This window comes from Myiozetetes cayanensis, unplaced genomic scaffold, assembly GCF_022539395.1.
Source record: "Myiozetetes cayanensis isolate MyiCay16 unplaced genomic scaffold, myiCay2020 scf5-8, whole genome shotgun sequence".
Taxonomy (NCBI): Eukaryota; Metazoa; Chordata; class Aves; order Passeriformes; family Tyrannidae; genus Myiozetetes; species Myiozetetes cayanensis.
The window spans coordinates 1,544,841-1,563,312 of record NW_026087742.1 but is presented as its reverse complement, the minus strand read 5'-3'; the positions used below and the strand labels follow the sequence as shown (position 1 = coordinate 1,563,312).

Sequence of the window (18,472 nt, the reverse complement as noted above, 5' to 3'; positions counted from 1 at the left end):
TCAGTTAGGAAGGAGAGCTTACCATGGAAACTGCAAGGAGCTGGTTTGTTTAAGATACAGAGCCCTCATTTTAAGTGAGAGCTGTTCAGAGGCAAACAACCTGAACTGCACTCAAGGCTTCGCATTTCCACCCGGTCCCCAGAAGACTCGGAGGCTACAAAACGAGGACATTTGGAGTTGTTCCTCCCTAAAGCTAAGGAGCCAGGTGAAAGGAAGGAATGGATCCATTCCTTCTTGCAGTCATTGAAGGGTTTGGAGGGAAATGCTGTTTCCCACGAGGCCCCCAGGACTGCAGTGGCTCAGCAGAGCTGCCAGCCCACGTCAGCTCCCGAACTGCGGAGCCGCAGGGACCGGTCCCAGTCCTGCACGGCCCACAGTCAGCAAGTGAGTGACCCAGTAATCCAATTAGGCAGCAACAAGGGCTGTCTGAAGACATAAAACAAAAGGAAACAGCGAAGGGAAGAGGAAATTATGCCTAAAGCAGAGCATATCCTCATTACTCCCCCAATCTCCAGCTGCAAGCTCAGTGTCTGGGAGACGGGAACAACACGCTAGAGAAAGCCCAGCCTGGAATCATCATCAAGCACCAGGGCTGCTCTCTGACTGTATGGAAGTCCAGGCAATGAGGAGACAGTCCTTCCTAACCAGCCTGGTCAGAGGAGCTTGGCATGATGACTCCAACCTGTTCCAGCTACTTAAGGTGCTTCCCTGGCTTCTGTCATAGCACATTCGGCCACTGCCAGGTATTCTGAGGAGCACGTCACCACATGGCTGAAAAGGGACCAGGGGAGGGACAAAATGATCCTCAAGAGTCCCTTCCAACTCCAGGTATCCTGTGATTCCATGATCATTTCTTCTGAACATGGCCCAGGCTGCTCCTCCGAGCCCTCCCTCGGGGTGTCCAGCTCCAAAGAGTATCCCATGGATGGATGCCCCACATCCAACACTGACGTGAACAAGTCCAGGAGAAACCACCCATTCAGCTTCGAGGGTCAGAACCCCTGGGAGGAGAAGGGAAGCACAGTTTTGCACTGTGAAAAAAACCACCACAATCCCAAAAAGGGGATTTCTGAGTAAAATGAGTGTTTAAGCTGCCTGTGGTTTTCCCACACCTAAGAAATGAGCATGGCCAACAGGCTAAAAACACATTTTAGGTAACTTTCTAGCTGAACTCTGGCTTCTGAGGAGACAGAGGATAATTACACACTCCAACCCAGAGCAAGAGGTGCATTTGTTTGTGGGAGTAAAAGCTCAAAAGCACAAAACCTTTCGCCTCAGCTCCCGTGCTGGAGGCCCAAACAGCATCATCTGGGTGCTGGGAAAACAACAAAATGAAAGGAAAAAACGCCTTGTAAGTGCCATTGCCGTGGAAAATTAGAATTTTTAATAGGAAAGTAAGCATAAGGCATGTTTTATATAATGATAACTATCAGCACGTCAGGAGTTTTTATGGTTTCTCCATTATCATAACAAAGGCATCTTGGTCGAACTGCAGGAGTTAAAAAATGCAGAACATCCTGACTTCCTAAAGATAACTCCGCAAACAAGGAGTGATGAGGATGCACTTCTACCACTGATTTCTTGTATTCATAACTTTCTCAGCACGTTCAGCCTGCAGAGAGATCCAGATATTTTATCAAGATGGACCTGCAGCCCAAGATCCACGTTTGGAAGCAAGATCACTTGAGGAGCTGGGCATCCATCTCTTGCTTAGAAAATTATATTATTTGAATGAATATTATCCTAAAGGGATTGCTTTGGCTCTGTACCCTGTGACATAAACAAAGAGGAGGCACTGTTTGCCATGCTACCAACACCTGCCTGAGCATGGCCAGCAGCTCCACAGGTCCAGGGAGCCTCCAATTCCTCGGCAAACACAACATTTTTGTACCCTCTCCACGGACAATTAGCAACAGAAGCCTGAAACGTCAAAACCTGACTCTTAATTACCAAAGTCATCACTTAATGACTCCAATTACACTTCCACTGATTTCTGAAAATTGGATTCTCCACCACACTTGCCGCGTTTAAATGAGTTTCTTACCTCATCCACGGTAATTAAACCAAATTAAAATAGAGCAGAGATATCTAAAATCCTACTTGAAAATAGTGGGGATTTAAGGACAAAAAAATTCCTTAAGCCTCCTGCCTTCCACATTTTTTTATCATGTTCCTTTCAGGGTCCAGGAATGCAGAGGGTTAAAAGATGAGATTATGCAAAGGACAGTTATGTTGCTAAAATGCCCACTGAAAGGGTGTTTTAGAAGTAGGAAACAGAGTTTTATTTCTGTGATAGAAACTCAGTATCTTAACCCCCCTATCACAGAAATCTGCTTCTTATTTTATTCTAAATCCCAAAGTTGCTCTTCTCAGGTTCACCCTCAGAGCGACCCCAGCAAGGAGGAGATTCATCAGGAAGGAATAAATACATTTCTCAGTCACAACTCCCAGGTTCTGTATCCAACCTGTGGACCAACACGTGCCTCTGGGACAATCCTGGCCCCTGCAGGATGCACTTGCACCCATTTGGGGATGCCTCAGGGAATTATTTTCAAGTCCCTGTTCATGATTAGCACTAGAAATGGAAAAGGACAGGAGAGTCCATTTCTAAGGAACTAAACCACCAGTGGAAGGAAGGCACAAAAACACAGGATTTTAGGGCTCAAATGATACAGAGAACAGCAAATTCTCCACAGAACATGCCTTTTCCATACATTTTTCTCCTGAAAACGGAAAAAAAAAAAATCATTAACAGCCCCTAATCCCTTTGCCAACCTCCAAACTCAAAGATCCTCGAGTTCCTCCCAGCATCCCAAAGCCCTCCACAGCTACAGAAGATGCACAGTGTGAACTCAGGAGGACACATTCACAGGGTCACGTTCTCACCCTGCCACAGGGACGCAATGTGCTGCTGTCACAGCTACTTCTTGCAGTAACACCTTTCCATTCTGCCTGTTCCCGCTCCATTTTCATTCTCATCTTTCACAAAGACTCATTACTCAGCAGTGGTTGTTGGATTTTATGTTCACATATGGTTTAAAGAGGTGGCTGTTTAATGTTCCCTATATGTAAATAACTCCACGCTGCTCCAGTCCCTGCTGTGCAGGAGGAAGGAATGATTAGATCATAAATCTCAAACACAGAAACACGTCAAGTCGGTTCTCATCTACAAACACATTAGGGCTTAACTCTGGGTTACATTTTCTACCCTCCCTTTTACCCACGAATTCCCACTGCTTTTAATGAGCACATAAAGCAGCCAGCAACAGGAGAAGTTATCCCAAAAAGCAGGAGTCCCCAAGGCATCAGGAGAAATTTCCTCATGGAAAGGGTGGTCAGGGCTGCTCAGGGAGGTTTGGAGTCCCCAGCCCTGGAGGTGTCCAAGGAAGGTCTGGCCGTGGCACTCAGTGCTCTGGGCTGGGGGACAAGGTGGGCATCGGGCACAGGGTGGGCTCCATGGGCTGGGAGGGCTTTTCCAACCTCAGTGATCCTGTGATTCCGTGATCCTGAGCCTGGGGAGCTGGTTTAACTCCCCCCAGCCAAGAGCAACCACTGGGACAAGCCTGGAATCACAGACTGGTTTGGGTTGGAAGGGACTTTAAACCCCTCCAGTGCCAACTCCCTGCCTTCCACCAGCCCAGGTGGCCCAGTAGTGCCATGGTAAGAGCCAGGAGGAGCAAACACCTGCATTCTAAATGGCTCTGCCTTTCCTGTAGCTGTGGCACAACCCCAGCGCTGCTGCTGGAAACAAAAACATGTTTTTCAGCGTAATTTATCATCTTTTTAACACAGCTGACAGTATTCATTTCAAATCAAAGCTCCCAGGCCAAGCACACACTAAAACCATTTCTATTTTTCAGAAGTGAGGGCCAGGAGCAACATTAACATACCCACTAACATTTCCAGCTTGTCCAGTATCAGAAACCAGCACGTAGAACAATCTTTTGAACTTTCCAAGGCGTGGAAATGCTCTTTAAATAAAGAGGAGATACATAATTCATTGCTCAGCTGGTCTCCCTTCCTTGCCGAGCCACGAGAGATCACATGAAACATTCCTACTCCCTGCCACCCCGGCTTCTGATGCTCCCAGGCCTTTCAGAGCAAGGAAAGCAAGGCAGAAAAAGCTCTTGATGGCTACTGGGAAGACATCCTATACCCACAGGTAAAGGGGGAGCAGAATTCCATCACAAGCATCCCCCAGGCAGCCCATGCTGCTACCCACAAAGGCACCAAAATCACCCCAAAATCTGTGCTACCACGAACAGGTGCAAGCTCTCCCCTCTGCAACCACCTGCCTCGGTGCCGTGGTGGGTGTAGAAATCAGCCTCTGGTGGCAAACAAACAACCAAAACCAGGAAAAGACTCGCAAGGCAGAAATGAAGATGCTAATCAAGAAGGCAGGAAGGAAGGAAGAAAGATCCTTGGGCTGTGGAAGCAGGCAGGAGACAACCTGAAACTGGGTATTAACTCAATTTGTACAAATGCAGTCCAAGCTACCGAGTTTGGGCATAGTCCCTCCGCACTGAGGAGTCACTGGAGTGACTGCAACAGCTGCAGGATCCCAAAGATCCAAACTGACAGTGCAGGACGAGGATGGGAGGAACCCCAAAGGTGCTCAAGGTTTGCCTCACCCCTCCCCATCCCACCCACACACACTCTTCATGTGCGAGTGAGGAATCCCTGCCCCAGTCCAGCCCCTGTGCCTGATTTCTGCTGACCCTGAAGTCATCCTGCAGCTCTAACAACAGATGATGGATCTCGTTTCCTACCCCAGCAGCCTCCATTGCGTGGCATTGCTCTGCATATTAATGATCCCTAATGACACCTAAAAGCCTCTGCCAAGTCTCACATAAGGATTTTACCACTTAGTGCAAAGCCATAAAGAGCCCACAATGGCAGAGCACGTTTAATGGCCAAAACCAAGCGAGGAGAGCATTCATTAAGACATCCTCTTACTCTTGTGGAAAGGGGCATTAAGATGATTTTTCTCCTAGACCGGCAGTGGCAGGTGAAGAAGGTGATGAGTAATATTAGTCTGAAAGGGATCTTTAAAATATGCACTATTTAAGTTGGCAGCAAATAAACCTATTCAGTGAAAGCAGGGTGGGGGAAAAAAAGGGTCAGGGGAGTGAAGGAAAAGAGCTGCCTGCTCGCCTGTGACACCATCAGCTTCGGACAGTGATGGAAGATTTTGTCCTGAGGAATATAAATCACCTCCTGTCAGGGCTCCTGGAATTCAGCACTTCCCGTGACTGCTGAAGAGGCACCGTCAGCTGATCCCTGATTCTCAAGTTTGGGATGACAACTGGGGGGGATATGGCTGAAAAGAAGGGTTAATTAAACAAAGAGGAAAATAGGCAAGAGCCTTTAGGAATTGATTAGGCAATGAAAGTAAATGACTTGGCAAAACAACCCTGATCTCGCTGCCAGAGTGATAAAAACATCCAGGAGATGCAGAGCCGTGCTAGTGATTGATATTCTCACTGTATGTTCCTGCAGCAATGGGGAGTGCTGGGACATTTGTTGGGGCAAATGAAGTCATAACCAAGCCACCTCCTTTTCTACTCTGTGCGAGAAGGAAGGGCTGCCAAGGATCTCTTCATCCAGAAACCAAAGCACCACCAAGGACTTGGGAAAATGATCACGTTGCCAAAATAAGGCTCAGAAAAATACACTCATCCAGCTCACGTGGAATTGGTTGTTTCCTTGCTTGGAGGAAGAGTGCACCAGCATTCACACAGTGACCAACACCAGCACACATATTCCTTCCACATTTCTGCTCTATAGCAAGACTTGCATTTTCCACTCTCCTGTGCAGATCTATTTCTGTTTGTTTGGGAAGTCACATGGCGTGGGGAAGGCCCTGAGCCTTGGGAAAAAAAAGACATGTCAAACCTAGACCATGCCTGTGTTACACACTCCAAAGTTACTTAATGTTTTTTTTTTTGTGATACACCAGTAAAGAAAAGAGACTTCAGTCTGGGTTCAAGTCTCGAATCCTCGCGTTCACGAGGTCAAAACTACATCTGGTATAAATTTACTTACCACCACCATAAATCCCAGCATGGTAAGGCTGAAATATTCTGGCTGTCAGAGCAGGGACATTGCAGGCTGCCCTGCATTTTTAACCTTGATTACACGTAATTGTTAATCACTGACCCATTCTCCAGCCGCCCTCAGCTCCAGGGCGTTGCTAAGCGACCCATTTTTGCTCCAGATACTTTTTAAACTCCGGTTAAGAAATGGCCAAAAGTCAACAAAGAGAGGATTGAGATGATTGTGGACAGATGGGAGGTGGGAAGTGAGTGAGACCCACCTACACCTCTACCCAAATAACACCCAGTGCCACCCTGAAACCCCCTCGGAGCAGCCCCTCAGCTCACAAATCTCCCAGGGAAAACCAGGCTGCTCTCCAGGAGATAATGGGAATATCCTCTCCCAGCAAGGAGGGCAGGGATTTTCTAGAGACCAATGGTTAAAAATAATCAGGTAGAATTAATCAAGTAGAGGGTAGAAATTATCCAAGCCCGTGTTTCTGCGTCAACTGCAGGCCTGGCAAGCGGCACTTGGAGCAGCCAAATTCCTTCAGCTGCTCACTTCAACAGCCTGGGGCTCTCCTACCCACCAGGACCCTTTGGATTTGTGGGAAGGAACCTCAGGACTTTTATCCTTCTGGCAAACTTGAGTGGGGACACAGGTCAGCATTCACAGTCCTCCCCGTGCCATTTATCCTGCTTTTCACCCTCTCTTTCTGTTTTGAAAACACTGTAAAAATAACAAGGGCAGCGCTGGCTGTGTTATATAAATTTTGGAGAAATGTGTCCTTTTCTTGCTGTTTCACTCCTGTGTCACCATCCCATTAACAACCCCTGTGCTATGTCATTTTTAGCCAAAGAAACTTGATTTTCATGCTATAGAAAACCACTTGTTAAAATACTACAGTTACACAGAGGCAAGACCGAGCAGGCACATCAATTGTTGCAAGATTCACGAGGAGCACACGCAGGCAGGAAAACTCCAAAATTCTGCTTTTCCTGCCTTTTCTTCTTTTAAATATGACCTAGTGGTACGGGCTACAGTCCCAGCTGTAGTTACCGGTGTAACCAGTGTAAATTGGACATTTGTGATCAGGTTCCCAAAGCAGCTGAGCACTTCAGTAGGAGGCTGTGGCCTTGTGCCAGAGTGGGAACTCCAGTAGCTGAACACGCTTTCTTGTTTTCAGAAGTGTTATCAGGTCAGTACATTGATGCAAACGTGTCTTTTTTTCTCCTTTTGGTTTTCCTCTAAACCTCCAAGAAAACTTTGAGTAAAGCCTAACTTGTTTGAGGCCAGATTGGATGGAGCTTGGTCTAGTGGAAGGTGTCCCTGCCCATGGCAGGGGGTTGGAACTGGGTGAGCTTTAATGTCCCTTCCAACCCAAACCATTCTGGGATTCCCTGATTCTATGAAGTACCGGGGTAAAAACACCCAGACAAAGACTTCCAGCTTGTGCCTCTCTTTTCCTGTCAGGAATCTCCTCATCAAAATCAGGCCAGGCTACACCACCAACAGTGTTTTAAGAGGACCATGCATGGCTAGGCTATATTTTGTAGAGAGGGAGAGGAAGATTTGGACAGCCAGATGATTGCCAGGGACAACACATGCAAAGAAAACGCAGCGAGGTGTAAGGATCAAGAGGCTGCTCTGAAATTATTAGCTCGGAAAAGAAATGATTAAGCATGAAGAAGTCATACAAATCCAGGGGGCCCCTGAGTAATTTGACCACTTCTGTTTGGACTGTGTTCTGGTAGCTTGTTCTAAAGGAGCGAAAACCTTCACCCACCTCGCCTTCGCTGCTGCTGCCGGGGCCGAGTGGGTTTATCGCCCGAGGTGAGACCAAACCGAGCTGTGAGGCACAAAGTTCTGTCCCTGCCCTGTCAGTCACTGCAGGCAACACGATGCCATCACCTCCAGCTGACCCCTGGAGTTAAGTGTTGTTCCATGAAAAAATCCTGGAGATGGCTGATGGCAATCTGCCCTCCAGACAGACGGGCCTTGCGCAACTCCCGACCTGCATCCCGAGCCAAGGCGTCGCCCCGCAGGATTCGGACCGGAGACAAACACCCGCGGCACAGGGGAAGGGGACGAGCCAGGAACACAAAACCAGGGACTTCGGGAAGGCTGCTGGGATTAAACAACGACGTTTCCACCGGCTCTGCAGAGGAAGAGCGAGAGACAACCCAGAGTAGGAAACTCTGCCAAGCAAAACTGCTGGGAGCCGGATTGCTCACTGTTCCCTTCTGCAAGCAAAGCTTCCAGGAAAAGAAAACAAACCCCTTTTGGTCTGAGAAGTGAGTACAAAAGCTGGACTCAGCTCTGTTCTCTGCCTTCCCCAAGAATCAAAAGGATCCGTAGTCAGAGCAGAAGGAGGGTGCAGTGTGTGTGTGCACAGAGACATCAAACAGGCGATGCTGCGTCAGGAGACGGACAGCAGAAGTAACTTTGGGCCCGCTGGCCTCTGCAGAAGGATAACAAAAGAAAAAAGGAATTGTGAAGAGCTTCAAACTTCAAAACACTTCTTGGAGGAAGAGAGCCGTGAGTAGCACCCGACAGATGTTGCAGTTGTTAAATGTTTGATGCCTGCAGGCATTGAGCAGCCGGCCTCACACCAAAAGCAGAGGTGACTGCTGAGGTCACCGCAGGTCTGGCCAGTGCAGAGACCTGAGGACAAGCCCAAAAGTTTCAGTGAACTCCATGATCTCTGAAGACATAAAAAAAATAATAAAGAGGTGCAGAAAGACACCCAGCACTGGACTGGCACAGTGCTCCACTCCACTGGACAGGAACAAAAGCTGACCATGCATAAAACGTGACAACATGCAGTGGGAGCCAAATTCTTACCTCATCAGACCTATTAAAACCAACCATCAAGGGGAGCCTCAACCTACTCAACTCTACAGGAAGAAGCACCAGGCTAACACTTTCCCCTGTCCTCTCCCTTGTGCCAGCCTCCCTGGGATGCCGGGGGATGGAAGCCCTCCCCCTTCTCCTCCCACCCCACATCACAGGGATGCACTCAGGGCAGAGCTGACACAGCCACTGCTGTGCTCAATCCCTTCTGGTAAAGCTGCCTCACATTTCCCAAAGAGCCATTAATCCGTCACCCTTCAGCTCTAAAATTCATACAAATGATTTTATTCATAATTAATTAAGGCCTCTAAATGTGGAAATTAAATTACCATTTACAGAGCAAAAGGAGATGGCGCAGGAAAACCTGGATAGCAGCAACAGCTCTGCGTGGATCAGGAGGACATGGAGGGTGGGGACTATCTGGCAGTGAAATCTGTACTAGATCAAAACACAGATTACAGCACCTTTGAAAAGCTGCTCAGGCCCAGTCACGAGAGACCTTTAAGTCTGAGGTGCCAAATTAACCCCAAAACTCAGGTTCCCCCTCAACTCTGCTGTTAATAATCCCTTTGACTCTTGCACTAGGAGCACGTTTCGAGGACAGCTAAAGACCCAGCATTCCTTCTGTTGCTTGGCTCCTCTGCTGGAAAACAAGCTGCTGGGAGAACAAAAGAGCTGCTCTCCCTCACGTGTATTTAGCCTCACCTTTCCATTCGAATCAGGCTGCCAGAGAGGAGAGAACATACAGGAAAACAGATGGCCCTGCACTGAACACGAGGCATAATTCACTCGAGGGGCCGGGAGGGAGACGGGATGAGCAGGCTGAGAATCGACACCACCACGGAATTCAGCCACACAGGCACAGCAGGGCTCTGCTGTGAGAAATACCACAGCCACGGATGGTTTCTCCCAAACTCAGAAGGGAAAGATCGTGAAAAACTTAATTTGCTTCTCATTTCAGTGGCGAAGGAGCATCTGAATCAATGACGGGGATGATTCCACGACAAGTTTCAAAAGGGCAACTCTCTCCCATCCCTGATAGCCCATGGATGCACTCAGTATCAGAATCCAACACAGGAGTAACAGGATCTTTTTCCCTTGTATTCAGCTCCTGGTTTGCCCAGTTGCCAAGGGACTTTTAGGGTAAGAAGACGGCAAGGAGATGGTCTGTACACAATTACTCAAGGAGACCGGGAAACAGACGTGTCCCAGACATTCCCATGCTCAGCCAGGCAGGCAGATTGCAGGAAGGGTAATGGCCACGTTGAAACTCAAAGAAGAAAAGGTGCACACAAGTGACCTTTCTGGTTTCCACACAGCCAAAAATAACAACGCACCAACTACAGGGAAGTTTCAGGACCAGACTCCCCCCCCCACAAGCCCCCAGAGCCCTCGGTGAAGTCAGGGAAGGTTGTGCTAACAGCATGCACAAGTTTTCCTGACAAATGGAACAGGGGGAGGCCGCTCACAGCACCCCTCGGGAGCCTTTCACGATCAACTTGGCAAGACAAACCCCACCAAGCCAAGGAACAGCACAGGCATGTTTTGCTGCTGAGAAAGCAGGCTCCGAAGAGATTGAGAATGTGGATAGCAGGAACAAGAAGAACTGCTCCGTCTGGTCTCCCTTCCCCGCTCGCCCATCGCCACGAACCCGCTGTCTCCGTGAATCCAACCAACTGGTAATTCCCCTTCTGCCGCTGACGCACGAAGGACGCGAGGCCCCGATTAGGGATCCGTGTCTCACGGGCTGTCAGAACTCCTGCCTTCAGCTCCACAGCGCCCCAGGTCAGCTCCTGACGGGGAGCTGTGCTCCCCACAGCTCCGAGGCTGGCACTTCCAGAGCGCCTGCAGACACGCAGGGCCAGAGGCGCAGGACTGGACTCAGCTGCTGCAGAACAGCCGGCTTTGAAACCCCGCGGTTTGTTCCTTGCAAGGTGTCCGTGAGAAAATGATGCTTTCCCTTTTGGTTCAGGCTTTCCCACTTTTCCAGGCTGCTGGTGATGGTTTCATCCCCCCCCAGAGGCCCAGGCATGTGCTTGGCTTTACATGCCTAGCCAAGGTCTTTATTTACACACCGTAAGAGTTAAGCAGATGCCCAAAGTGCAGTTGGTATTGCAGGGCCATACCCAAGGGGAGGGTCAGGTTGGACATCAGGAAGAATTTCTCCATGGTTGTTAAACAGTGGGAGGGGCTGCCAGGGAGGTGGTGGAGTGCCCACCCCTGGAGGTGTCCAAGGAACAACTGGATGTGGCACTCAGTGCTCTGGCCTAGTTGACAAGCCAATGATGGGTCACGGGTTGGATTTGACCCCAGAGGTCTTTTCCAACCTATGTGATTCTGTGATGGCAGCATCAAGTTGCTATGAAATAAGAAGACTCACGTGAGAAGTGAGCTGAGGTGCCCCTCACACCACAGACTGCATTTCAACATCCCTGCCGCGCTGATGGGAGCAAAAGGCCCCTCTGCTCTGATTTGTAGGCAGGTCTCTCCTCCAAGACCTCAAGAGTAGCAGCCACATCCCAGGTGCCCACATGGCACAAACACAGACCCCAGCCTGTCTCCCAAGAGCTGTGGTAGCAATGCCCCACTATCCAGCAGCACACACACAGACCCTCGAGCGTGGCAGACGGGAAAGCAGCAATTTCCTCAGCAGGACTTTTGTTAAGAGCAGGAACCTGAAGCAGCACAAACACCTTCTGCAAACCACCCCCACCGAACATCCCACATCAGAAATACCACCCCTCAGCTGGTCATTGAGGGCTTTTCTTCCTAATGAGCTTTTTCAAGCCATAGCAGACAGTGACCACAAAACAATTATAAAGAATAATATTGGAAAATGCCAGTTCAGGAGAGCACATGAACAAAGCTTCAGAAAGAGAAAAACAACTTCCACAAAGACGCTCCTCATTTTTACCCAGCTACAGACAGTGCTTATTTGAGGCAAAACATTTTGCTGCAAAAAACACAGAACCATAGAATAGAATTTGTTTTAATTATGTAACTCTGACTTCCCACACAAACAAATCCAGCTATGGAAAATGCCATACCTTGGCTTTTAAAACGGCACGAGTCGAGCCAAGCAGAAGTAGAGTGCACAGTAATTAACATTTTCCTTGCAATCTACGAGGTATTCACCACTCGGTTTTGCCCACTGGGAATCAAACACTGCCACAAAGTGACATAAAACGCTGTTCCAGAGTAAAATCTGTCTCTGCCCTGTCCTCGTTTCTCCCTGGAAAAATCTGCACGTGAACGGAGACAAGCCAAGGGGTCACCACTGGGAACCACAGCTACCCCCAGTGCAGCAAACACGTCTTCAAGGGTGAAAACTTTTTATTTCAGCTCCGTTTTCTGCGGAGCCGCCCGGGGTTATCAGCATAAACATCAAAGGTGCGGAGCCGCATCAGGCGCGTCAGCAGCTGCCCCAGTCGCAGCTCCACGAGCGGTGCCAGAGTAAATTGCCAACCTGCCAGCCAGCACTGGGATCCCAGGGAATTATTGGACAGCACAGGAAAAAAAGAAAGAAAAAAAAAAACGAGAAACATACACGGATAGTTCGGAAGAAAGCACGCCAGGCAATTAAAAAGGAAAGAAGAACATCAGATTTCTTCACATCAGAGGAGAAATCATCATCACCCAGGCTATTCCACTCCATTAATTTTTTAGCAGTGCTACCCATTCGAGACAAATATCAGATAGAGAATTCATACTTTTAATTTTTTTTGAAGCAAACCTTCTTCTGTTAAAAAGGAGAACTGACCTGATAGCAATCCATTTGCAGGGGGGAGAGAAGGGATTCCTTCTCACACAGCAAATTTGGTAGCAACACCACAATTACTGCAAACTGGTTTCGGCAATACATCTGATTTGGAAGGTGCTCAGAAGCCAAGGCTTGAAAAAAGCCAGTAAAGTCAAATACTTCTGCGAGGCAGCTTTTTTTGGAGCTTTTACATATTTATTTATTCATGATTTTATCCTCCCCAGTTTGTGTCGCCATTGTATCTAAAGCTTGATCTAAACCCCAAAGGGGAAAAATGCCAGTTTACTGTATTTTTATATACTGTTTAAGCAGCAGGAGGAGATTTTTGGACCCTCCCCCAGGCAGCAGCCACAGAGCCAAGCTGCTTTCCCAGGGAAGAAGCTGAGAGCTAGTCCTGTCAGCGAGATGCTCACACCAACTCTCCTTGCTTTAATGAGGGGTTAGTCCTGATCTCCTTGCCTATGGAGAAGAAATTTAATAGATGGAGAAGGACAACCTTCTCTCAGGCCCAACAAAACACAGCCCAAATTCCCCCAGCATCGAAATCGTTTCCAAAGGGAATTCCCACAGCCAAGGAAGGGAGAGCAACAGAAATTCCATAAAGCCACAAGAGGTGCAAAACAGAGCAACAACCACCCAAAGACAGGTCCTGCTATCTCTGCACAGACTACTTTTGTTAAAAAAAAAAAAAGAGGCAAAATAAGCAAACTGCTGCTTAAAATACACTTTGGAGGTTACACAAGGGATGTTTAAAAAAACCAAAACCCTACTAATTCTTTGTTAAAAGGAAACATCCTGAGCGAAAGCCCTAGGAAGAAATCCAAATAAACTCCTGCCACAATTGCACACCAGTGACTCAGGAGCTCTGTGCTGAATGCACACAAGCAGTCTGGAGGCAGGGCTTCCCCCTGCCCTTCCGAGTGTTCAACTCCTCTGCTCTTAACACTGGCTCAAATAAATAAATCAAATTGAAGAAGGACAAGAAGGAGCTCCTGGAGCGGTTCCAGCACAGATGCCCAAGGGATGGAGCATCTCTGGGAGCAGGAGACACTGAGGGAGCTGGGGCTGTTCAACCTCCAGGGGAGGCACTGAGAGGGGACCTCCCCCACGTCTGTGGGGTCTGCAGGGAGGGGGCAGAGGATGGACCAGGCTCTGCTCAGGGAACAGGCAGGAACTGATGCCCAGAAAGTTCCAGCTGGACATGAGGAGGAACTTCTTTGCTGAGCACTGGAACAGGTTGCCCAGAGAGGGTGTGGAGTCTCCCTGACTGGAGATATTCCAGAAACCTCTGGACACAACCCTGTGCCACGTGCTCTGGGATGGCCCTGCTGGAGCTGGGACAAGATGCCCCACTGTGGCCCCTTCCAGCCTGACCCATCCTGGTGTTCTGTGACTCTGGGAAGGGGTTGGTTTGGCAGCATGTTTCCAAGAGCAGTCTGCTCCCAAACACTGTCCCCATATTGAAGCCTCCACTCGAGTCAGATCAGCCCAATTAAAACGAGCCGGAACAATCCTATTACAGCCCTGCTGGCCAGTGTCTCACCCAGACAAGCTTAAATGCATAATTAATTAGCTACTTTAAGAAAGCTCAGTAGTCTCTTTCTAGGACCAGCTTTCCAGAACTGAAAGGTATTGCACCAGCTGCAATTCCAACAGACAGCACAGGGAAAAAAAAAAAAAATCCCAAACCCATTTCCTTCTGTAGCAGAGCTCCCATGGACACCACGGACATGGACTCTCATCTGCAGCCCTGGAGCTGTGCAAACCCACATCAGCTGCAGGCGAGGCCCCCGTGCCCTGGCTGGGACTGGCTGCCACACCTGGAGCAGCAGCCACATTCCAGAGGCCAGGAGGAGAGGTTTCACTCAGCGTGGCAGATAACACAAGCACAACCAACCCTAAGCAGGTGACTCCTCATTCTGGCTACACAGAGAGCTTGCAGCCCCTGGCAGGGTCACTGCAACTGGGCCACAGGGCAGAGCACCCTGTGAAGACCCGGATTTATTTTCTTTATTAGTGTTTTCTTTGTGAGACAGACACTATTGTGCATGAAACGCTTAAGCACACCGAGCCTTCGGGTCGGCAGCCGGACACCACCTTAACACAAATAAACACGGAGGGCTGTGCTGGGTTAGAACCACCTCAAAGCACCACTTGAACCAAAGGAGCAGCGTGTTTACTTTAGGCCTCTGGAGTGGGAGCAGGCATTGCAACCCAAGTACAGAGAGGGCAGAGTTAAGTGGCAGCAGGACTCTGATCACCAGACAGGGAGATTAAAATAGACCCAAACACCAGAACGAGCCCTTGGATGAATCTGAAAGCAGAAACCCAGGCTCTGACAATCCCTGACATCACTGCAGATTTAGCTACACAGGTGAGCAGATATCCATCAGTGTTTAAATTCTCCTGAGGATTCCTAACAAGTTACATCTTATTCTGTAGAAAGAAGTGACACAAAACAACTCTACCTTGGCACACTTTCAGCCCCTGAATTTCAGAAGGCTTTTAAGTCGAATGAGGACGGGCAATCCCACATTTTAATCTCAGCTACGAGAAACAGCGTTTCAAACAGAGAAGACACTGGCACAGATTAGCAAAAGACAGATTGGTTCAACCTCTTTCAAAACCTCAGAAGGGTAGAAATGATCTTCTTCCACCCAGCACAAGGGAGGCAATTTTAAAGGAAAGCACCCATGAGGAGTGACACTGCCACACCTAACTGGAAAGACAAGATTTAAGGCTAGATTAAGTTTTGTTGGCAAGCCAGAGGAACTCCATTGATATCAACTGTCCTACCCACTTAGGCAAAGCCAGGACGTGTTTGATGGCACCACACAAAGTGACCCCAGTTCTGAGCTTGTATTAGCAAGGAACAGCTTCTCCCACTGAGGCACTGAAATCTGTGGACTCCTCCAGACCTTCCATCCCAACATGCCACCGAGTCAAACCTGCAGCAATTACCATCCCAGCCTTGAAACATGCAATGGCACACACAAAAAAACATGCTCCCATAGATCCCAGCACTTCTCAATTCCTTCAGAAACAGTCACACCTTCAATGGTTTAAAAAAAAAAAAAAAAAAAAAGAGAGGCTGTTCCAGCAGCATCTGGCTCTCTGTATTTTGTGAGAAAGAAGAGAAAGGTTACCAATTCTCTTCAACAGGTGTGTAAAGACTGGGAGGGAAAGGCACATGCACCAAGAATCCCTGGAAGGAGAGCAATTAGCCACTCAGGAGGGAAGAGAGTGACTCCAGAGAAGACAAGATTGGGAATGGCTTGGTGAAATACAGCAAAAACACCCCCTGTGAACAAAACCTGCCCTGTGTGTCGCTGCTTTCCTATCACAGTGCCAGCCTGTGCCAGTGACAATTCCCAACGTGTTTTCTGCAAACTTCCTGCTGGTTAAAATTCACCAGGCAGGTGTTTAGTGGCCAGGAACTGCCACGGATCAGAGGTTCATTTACTGGCCACAGTCAACTGCAGGGAAGCAGAAAACAACACCCCACACACAGCTGCCTCTCCTTTCCCATATTTCTGGCATCTTCCTACTCCGTGTGGCTTGAGGAGCCAGGGAGCGAAAGGAAAGCCCAAAGCACCCCGCAAACAAAAGAAGAAAAGCTGGTCTTTCACAGGGATAAAAGAAGGAGGTGTAGCACCTGCCCCTGAAGTGCAAACAGGTTCAGACACCTTCTCTTATGGAGATAGAGAGCATTTCACATCCAGTTCCTCCCACCACCTCCAGCACTGAGGGAAGGAAGGAAGGATGTGCTGGGAGAAGACTGTGCATTTGCATCAGGCACTTTGATGGTACAGACACCTCCACATGCCCACATTTGTCAAAGAGGTGACTGAGCAGCAGGCAGGAGTGACAGCCCAGGGCAGGGCTCACCAAACCAAGGTTGTCTGAACACCTGAAAACCTGACTCACAACACGCTTGGAGCCAACACGGAGGTGATGGGGATTAAATTCTTCCTCTCCACAAAGACTGATGCAGGCCTAGAACCAGAACAAGTCTGTTTAGGGCAACACTCTCAGGTTACTCTCAAACAACTTTTACTGCAACCTCGGAAAACTTTCAAAAGTATAAAAAACATAAAGCAATTTCCAGCTTCTGCTTGAGAGAAGGGATACCTCCTTTTCAGGACTGCCTGAGGAGAGACTGCTGTCCATCACAGACATGATGCTGACTCCTCATCCTTGCCATTGTTTTCCAACACGGGTGTGCCCTCAGCAGGTGGGATCCTTGCAGGCTGTGCACAAACAGGGTCACAGAACACAGATGATCTGTGTTCCCAAGACCCCCACCCAGCAGTGACCCAGGTTTGGGTGCTGACAAAGCTCTTCAAATGAACATTCCCTGTCCAAGAGAGCCACTGAAACCCAGCAGGGTAACAGGCTCCCTCCTCGCTCCCACCACACACCAGCTCTTCCCTCTCCTGTCCGTCAAAACAGGGGACAAATCACCGTCCTGTGGACTGAGACTGGGTCGTTCACTGATTCCAGAGACCCTGAGCATCTGCAGCAGGCAGATCTCCCGAGGCATTTCATGTCCTGCCATTCCCAACTCGCCACAGGACGATTCCCATTAGGGTGCCCCTGCCTCCTCTGCAGGATTTCAGCTGGCCTGGATCCTCTGTGCCTCCACTGCTGCTGCCAAGCCTTCCAGCATGCCAGAGCTCCAATCCTTCTGGAAGAATGTTCTTCCCTCTTTCTGGTGCAGAGCTCCATCTATATCCCTTTTCTTTTCGTCCCCAGGCCAAAGGATGTCCTTCCGCACTCCCAGCACAACCTGAAACCTCATTTCTCCTCCTCTCCTCCCACACTTCAAGAAAACTTGGGTTTTCTGCAGAAAAATTAAGGCTTTGCTTCCATAGCCACACCAAGCTGGCAGTTTGATTTTAAGCACAATGTTCAGCCCCCTTTCTGCTGCCTCTCCTGCTCCCACTGCAGGGTAGAAGGAGGCAAAAGGCAAAGTACCCACGGAAAAAATAAAAAGGCTCTAAACTTGTTACTGGCTCCAGGGGGATGGAACAATCCTGGGCAACCAGAGAGTCCCTGTTGCCAGGGGGAATAGAAGAAGCCCCCCAGCAGCAGCAGCAGCCACAGTCACAGTCACATCCATCAGCCCCAGGAGGCTCCTGGGGCTTGACCAACAATTTAGTTCTCCAAAGGTCAGTAAAACCAGAGAGCCCTGGGGGCCAGATGGGGAACAGATAAAGCCTACCTGGGGCAGGGGCTAAGGGGGAAGGGATGACTCCCTGCCACAAAAATGCAGACAGCTTATCTATCAGACCCCGGGGGGTCCCTTCTGGGGGATGTTTTTCCTCCTTTTCCAGGAAGGGAAGGGAGGGGGGAGTGTCTTTAGGCACTGTTGGTTAAGAAATACAGAGGAGACCTACTTTCTGTCGGCCAAACCTACAAGCACTTCTTCCACTGCCCCCCTCCAGGTGCCTCCTTGCTGTCACCTGGCCTCTTTTATCCCCTGACAATGCCAGAGGTGGAAGGACATCAGTGCAGATTCCACCCTCAACGGGGAGAAGGCTGCTGGAGAGAGTCCAGAGAAAGCCCTGGAGCTGCTCCTAGGGCTGCAGCCCTCTGCTCTGGAGCCAGGCTGGGAGAGCTGGGGGGGTTCACCTGGAGAAGAGAAGGATCCAGGGAGACCTGAGAGCCCCTTGCAGGGCCTAAAGGGGCTCCAGGAGAGCTGGAGAGGGACTGGGGACAAGGGATGGAGGGACAGGACAAGGGGGAATGGATTCACATGGACAAAGCACAAGGTTAGATGGGATATTGGGAAGGAATTCTTGGCTGGGAGGGTGGGGAAGC

General features: G+C 49.2%; 1 protein-coding gene across 6 annotated transcripts in view; it reads right to left on the bottom strand.

Annotated features, from left to right (window-relative positions):
- TIAM1 (TIAM Rac1 associated GEF 1) overlaps nucleotides 1–18,472 on the bottom strand; it is a 158,398-nt gene that overhangs the window by 130,091 nt on the left and 9,835 nt on the right. The window lies entirely within an intron of this gene.